General features: G+C 37.1%; 1 long non-coding RNA gene across 1 annotated transcript; it reads right to left on the bottom strand.

Moving 5' to 3' along the window:
- Nucleotides 1–358: 358 nt before the first annotated feature.
- LOC120589877 (uncharacterized) lies at nucleotides 359–5,818 on the bottom strand. Its single transcript, XR_005649575.1, has 3 exons — nucleotides 5,788–5,818; nucleotides 2,024–2,333; nucleotides 359–421 (listed from the first exon to the last, which is right to left on the bottom strand). It is a non-coding gene; the product is annotated as an uncharacterized LOC120589877 (long non-coding RNA).
- Between the last annotated feature and the right edge of the window lie 1,539 nt (nucleotides 5,819–7,357).

Below are 7,357 nucleotides of genomic sequence, written 5' to 3'. Positions count from 1 at the left end.
CATCTTTAAGAGACGCGTCAAAAGGAATTTCTCTTAATAATTGTTCAAATAAAGGGTTTACGCATTCTGGACACGTCAGGGTGACTAGAGCTGATTCCATACACGGGGAATTTACTATGTTTTCCTCAGAGCCAATTTTGAGGAAATCCACTTGTACAGCGTTTACACTGACTAGAATTTGTGCTACCCAAATTCTCCCTATTAATAGGATCGTTTCTAAGAAACCAATTATCCCTAAACACGTGCCACGTCCTCATTCTTGACGATGCATTCCTTGAAGCCTCTGTCCCCATCTCCGGACCTTGTCACACAGTAGGGTAGAAAGAGGACGCGGCATCTCTCCCTTTTTTATTTTTTAATTTAAATGTCTCAAATTGTGTGTATAGACGCTTGATTGACGAAAGAATCACTCTGAAGATGACTGGAAAAATGATAATTATGATTAAAATTATGAAAATAGTAACCCCAATGTGAATCAGCCCCCGACCACCAAACAGTTGGATAAATGCTGCTTAAAGAGCGCCATAAACTTTCAGCCAAATTTTGGCCAAAAGGTAAATTCAATTGTGCATGACTTATTGCTTTTATATTATTTTGTAATACGTGTAAGTCTGGAGCAAGATTAGTATTATGCCAAATGCCTTGTAAATGAGTTTTTACTTTATCCCATGGTTCTGAAGTATCATTATAGCTATATGGAGTAATACAAATCCATTTAAAACGTGCATGACATCTAGTGGTTATTTGCGTTTTTATATTTTGTACCTGATTTCCTAAATATAGTACTGTATCTTCTAAAGCATTAATTCTAGTTTCTAGTTTTCTATCTATCTTTTCTTGAATTGCTAAAGCAGTGGAAACATTATGAACAAGATCATTAACATGTGAAGCAGTATGAATTTGTTGCACCAAAGCTGTAGAGGAAACAACTAAAGAAGTTATAATACTAATTAATGCTGTGATTCCTAATATTAATGCTGCAACAAATCTTTTTGGTCTTATGAGTTCATTAAGTTTAACTAATAGCTGCAAGCCAGAATCATACCATTCTTCAGTTAATATTACTGGAATCATGACATACGGAGGCTGATATACAATCATGAACACAGTATTATTCTTTGGTAACCCAGAATGTATACAATTAGTTAATAAACAATTTTTACAACTAATATGATATGAATCTGCAGTAACAGAATTATTGATGTCTTTATATTGTCCTAAAAGCAAAGCGTATGGCGTATTAACACATACTCTCAAGGCTAAAGATTCTGTCTTATTTTCTAAAGGCCTTTTAAAAAGAATCATGCTTGTAGCAGCCAAAAGCCTAAATAAATCTGGATATAAAACTGTTTTATTATGTTTAGGTGAAGTACTTTGATATATAGGAGCAACTCAGCCAGGAGCAAACCATCTATGTATACTACTTCCTGTGGAGTCAAATCCTGTAAAATTAGCAGTTTTGGTTTTCAAATAATCTCTGTAATTATAATTAGGTGAAGACACAGAAAAATCATTAATAGTAATGTCGGACTGTACAGGAGAGAATTTTGTAGCTTTATGGTTAAAGCTACAATCAATCTATTTTGGAAATCCATGTTTACTATTTATAGAATTCCAATATATATCTCTATTAGGAAATTTTGTAGTACATGCCTCCAGGAGGAAAGTAAAAGAATTAGTAAGATTTATATACGTATCATTATATGTATGATATCCTAATGATATAAATTCTAAATTCCATATGTTTCTCTTAATCAGTTAAAAAAGTTCTATAATTAATAGGAAGGCAACCTGGTAATGGAACTCCTGTTACTACGAAACACAATGGCGCGTCGTCGGCAAATCCTTCAAAATCTATTTTGTCTGATGTTCTGTGAGGTATTAATGAATTAGATATACCTCCCATAAGATCAGAATTATTATTGAAAACTTTAATATTTTGTGATCCCCATGAAGCAAGATGCAATAATGGCGGATCAGGAAAATAAGCCTAATAAGAAAAATTTGCATTAGCAAATGGTACCTGACAAGAAAGCAATGCTAGCATAGCTAAAAACAATGCTTCAGGAGTGGGTTGATGTCCTCTAGCAGAAACTAAAGTTTCCGCCTCTGAGGTAAGTTTCTTAATTTGACCCCAGGTGGGAAACGATGCCTTCTTGGTGGATTGAGCCTGTTGAGGAGATGAGGGATTTATCTCAGCCATTTTCAGAGTCAATGAGTCAGGTGTATCTGGCGACCCAGGATCAGGTGTCGAATGGGCCAACGGAGGGAATCTTCTTTTGTGATGCAGGCCGGATGAGCCAATCCGGTATCCATATCGGTGATTCTGCATCCTGTGGAAACACACAAGCATTTCCTCGCCCCAATGTTAAAAGTACATCAGGCCCTCTCCACTGACCAGTCAATAAATCTTTCCATTTTACCATTACCTGTGGAGTATGCCTTTGTTCCCAATGTCTCATCATTAGAGTTAGACCTTGTTCATTAATATTGAGATGATTAATAACGAAAAGAGCATGCTGTAATATATGATGTGGAGTCAAATATTTATTTATTCCTTGTTGGAGCTTGGATATTTGTAATTTCAATGTTTGATGCGCTCTTTCAACTATAGCTTGCCCTTGAGGATTATAAGGAATTCCTGTACTATGTTTAATATTAAATTTCCCACAAAATTCTTTAAAATTCTTTGAAGTATACACTGGAGCATTATCAGTCTTAATATGTTGCGGCAAGCCCAAATAGGCAAATGACTGAATCATATGTTGTACTACATCTTTATATGCTTCTCCAGTTCTTGCTGATGCAAAAATTACATGAGAAAAAGTATCTATAATTACATGCACAAAAGAAAGCTTCCCAAATTCTGGTATGTGTGTCACGTCCATTTGCCATAATATATTAGGACGAAGTCCTCTAGGATTTACTCCCATAGCTAGAGAAGGTAAACACATGCAGGGCATTGTTCTGATAATTTGTCTTGCTTGTTCTCTAGTTAAATGAAACTGCAGTCTTAAAGTTGCCGAATTCTGATAATGCAAAGAATGCGAAGCTGTAGCTTCTTCCATAGCAGTTAAAATAACTTTTGTTAATTGATCGGCCTTTTGATTCCCTTCAGATAAATAGCCTGATAGATTAGAATGTCCTCTGATATGTCCAATAAAAAATGGATATTTTCTTTCCTGAATTAGAATTTGCAACAGTTTAAATTTTTCATAAATTGCTGAAGATGTAGAAATAAGAGCTGTTTCTATAGCTGGAAATAAATTAACAATATAAGCTGAATCTGTATATAAATTGAAGGCATTCTTTATTTGTCGAAATGCAGTTACGACTGCAACTAATTCAGTTCTTTGAGCTGATGTTTCTGTTGTTTGTTGCACAATGCTTTGATCTCCTATAAGCGTCACTGCCTTGCCATTAGAGGACCCGTCAGTAAAAATTGTAATTGCTGGCGGAGGTAAAGGATTTTTAGAATGCCGTATAGGAAAAACAATTGCAGTATTTTTCATAAAATGCAAAAGTGGGTGAGCTGGCAGATGATGTGAAATTGTTCCCGTAAAATTTGCAAAAGCAATTCCCCATTGATCTTCTAGGGTAAATAATTGATCACATTGATCACTGGTATAGGGTCTAATAATCTCTGCTACATCTTGTCCTAATAATTCCTTGCTCCTGATTCGTCCTTGTGTAACTAACAAGGTACTAGATGTGGATAAGAGGAGATTATTTTCCTTGGAGTAGAAGGTAAATGTAACCATTCAATGGGTAAATCCTGCCTTAGACAAGCTGTAGGAGTATACTGAATTTTTAAAATAATTAATTTCCAAGGTCTATCATAATCTACCTGAATAACTCTATTTTGACTCAAGGCTTTATTAACTTGCATAAGTGCTTCTTTTCCTTCTAACGTTAGAGCCCTTGGAGAGACAGGCGAAGTATCTCCCTTTAGGATATCAAATAAGGGCTTTAATTCCTGAGTTGTTAACTTTAAATATGGCCTTAGCCAGTTTATATCTCCTAAAAGTTTCTGAAAATCATTGAGTTCGTAATTGATCATATTTAATTTCTAACTGCTGAGTTTGAACTAAAGGAGAATTTATTATTCTCTCTAAATAATTAAATGGTGGATTTTCTTGAATTTTTTCCAGAGCAACTACTAATCCAAATTGCTGTAAACTCAAAACCAAATGTTGTAAAATCTCTTGTAGTATATGTTTTTGATCATGAGCCAATAAAATATCATCCACGTAATGAATTATATAGGCTGTAGGATATCTTCCCTTAGTATTTATTAATGCCATGTCTACAAACTTTTGACACAGAGTAGGGCTGTTTTTCATACCCTGAGGCAAGACCTTTAAGAGCTGCGGCCATTGCTATTCCCTGTATATATGCAGGTGAAGCCTCCATGCAAATCCTTATATAGTCATTAAGACTTCCTGTTTTTCTTACCGGTCTCAAAAGAGACTGACATGTAAGATTTGCATTTTCAAACGCCAATTATTTCATGACCATTTCAGCAGCTTCTGGATTACTAACGGTTTTTGAAATATTCTCCTCTAATTTTGCTAAAAATTCCTCATAAGTCTCTTCTGGACCCTGTCTAATATTGCTTGAGAAAGTTGTTTTTGTCTCAGGCGAGGGCAGCTGTCTCCAAGCTGCAACTGCAAGCTTTGAGACTTCCTCTAGTGCTGCTTTCGGAAGTTCAAGCTATGCTTAAGGTATAAAATATTCTTCAGTTCCCATCGGCATAGAGAAAGTTATTCGGTCTCTAGGCCTTTTCAAAATTCCCTTTTGAGCCGTAACTTTTGCCCTCTCTTCATAATCTGCTTTCCATATTAAGTGCAAACCTGGAGGCAAGCAAGATTTAGCAATCAAAAGGTGTCATCCATTCACCAGCTATAGAGTCTACTAATTGTAAAGTGTAAGGAGCTGAGACCCCAAAATCCTTAACTGCTGTCTTTATCTCTTTCAGTAACTTAAATGGTATAGGCTCCCACTGTGGTGGACTTTCATCCGAAGGAAAGATTACTGGAAAACACCCTAGGCTGTTTTCTCCTTCATTTCTAGCTTGCCTTACTGCCCCTAAGAACCCTACCTTAGTAGGAACCCTTTCTGGCTGCCTATGCTGATATGATGGAGGATCTGTTGGAGGAGGCGCAGCAAACGCTTCAACCGGGCCAAATGTATTATAATCATCATCTTGATTGTATTTTGCTGCTTCGTCCTCCCACTCCTGTTCATCCCCTGGATCTAAATCTTCATCCTCAGCATCATCATTTTTCTGTACTGCCATTACAGTTGCCTTAGCCGGCTCAGTATTATTTATACTTGTATAACTTCTAGTTTTCTTAACTACAGAACTAAGTGGGAGGTCTTCCTCCGTTTTCCTTGCTAAGCATACGGCCTCATGAGTAGGATCAAAACTATTTCTCAATAAATTCCATAAAGAAAATGCATCTACAGGAATCCTTTCCAAGCCATAAAATGCATAGTAAAGTTTCATTTCTTTTCCTAGTTTCTTCCAAGTTTCTAAGTTTAAAGTCCCTTCCTCAGGAAACCAAGGAGAGCATTCTTGTACAAAATGAAAAAATTCACGTAACTGCTTACTTGATACTTGAATTCCTCTTTTTACTAACATATGTTTAACTATATCAATAAATAAACTTCTCTCTTTTAACTCACTTTGATTACTCGCCCTTTTCTACCTAGTCTCCTTTACTAGGGGGTCTGCAGCACCCAGGCGGTGAGAGCCTTATCCTTGCTGAAATTATAAATACTTACCTTCAGGTCCCTGTTCGGACGCCACTTGCCATGGTCCAGCCACGACAGGATCCAGGGGGCCCCGAAGGTGGGCAAGGCGTCGGCGCGGGAGACAGTCGACTACACAACTCAGAGGCGCTGTGACACTGTTCCGTTTTATTGTGATTTGAGTATAACTTTTATACTTCCTATTTTGGCATTTGATTATACTTTGTGGTTAAGATAGCAGGGAGTTAAATTTCTGTGGTTAGGCAAAGCAGAAAATCTTATAGAGTATATTATTATTAATATTCATGATTAACTAGTACATTCTTCTCTCAATCATTAGAACAGAACTACCCGATGGAACAATCTAAACTTTTAATTCTTATATCTATTACGTAAAATACAGTTTGACTTAAGTAAAGGTGATAGATAGATGTATTCATAACAGCAAGTATTGGCATGTGGCAGACATTGTTCTTCTTTCTGCCTGAAGAAATCTTTTAAATGCTATTTGATTTATGCTATATCTAAAGTTCAAGCTGAACCTTTCTCATAGCTGTTCAAAAGTTTCCTTGGTGCAGTATTGAGGAAAATATTTATGAAAATCAGTTTTACAAAGCTGCTTTCGTAAGCTAAGTTTTTGTTCCTTTGTTTTTTAAGCACTAAGGAGGTCCTGACCTAGCCAGCCTTTCTATAAAACTTAAACTACTATAAGGCACATGAATTCCATCTTTATTCACCATACGTATGCTATCTTCATTATAAGCTCCTGTATAAGGCAAAGGAGGATCAGGTAATCTTTTCATACTATTAGCCCCGCTAGGTGGATACCAGAGTTTTCCATTTATCCAGTAGGCCACAAAAGGAGGCCCTTCCATAGTAGGCACAGGCTTATGAGTAAATTTCTTATCCTTTACTAATTTTTCTACTAACTGCGTGGGAACAGGAGTATAAGCTGGTTCTAGTAATTCAGCTTGTTATAATTTATTTATAACATCTTTAAGAGACGCGTCAAAAGGAATTTCTCTTAATAATTGTTCAAATAAAGGGTTTACGCATTCTGGACACGTCAGGGTGACTAGAGCTGATTCCATACACGGGGAATTTACTATGTTTTCCTCAGAGCCAATTTTGAGGAAATCCACTTGTACAGCGTTTACACTGACTAGAATTTGTGCTACCCAAATTCTCCCTATTAATAGGATCGTTTCTAAGAAGCCAATTATCCCTAAACACATGCCACGTCCTCGTTCTTGACAATGCATTCCTTGAAGCCTCTGTCCCCATCTCCGGACCTTGTCATGCAGTAGGGTAGAAAGAGGATGTGCCTCTGGGCTCCTGCAGACATTGGATGTTTGTCTGGCTATTCCCCTAACCTAGATTCATTTCTCAATGAAAGATACTACACAAAATGCAAATTACCTTAAACCAATGTCAGTTCTGACAAGTCAGACGGGAATAAGATGAGCTTGGCGGGGTGTCCTCATGTGGTTCTGCACATGGCAGAGTGGCAGAATGCCCACGGCAGGCAGAGCACCCCACTCACAGCCCACCTCCTGTTGACCTTAGGCAACACTGTCCCCTCTCTGGGTTGCTTCCTATCCTA

This window comes from Pteropus medius, unplaced genomic scaffold (genome assembly GCF_902729225.1).
Source record: "Pteropus medius unplaced genomic scaffold, Ma_sr-lr_union100, whole genome shotgun sequence".
Classification (NCBI taxonomy): Eukaryota; Metazoa; Chordata; class Mammalia; order Chiroptera; family Pteropodidae; genus Pteropus; species Pteropus medius.
The sequence above is the reverse complement of the archived record's forward strand: the minus strand, read 5'-3'. Positions and strand labels throughout refer to the sequence as shown.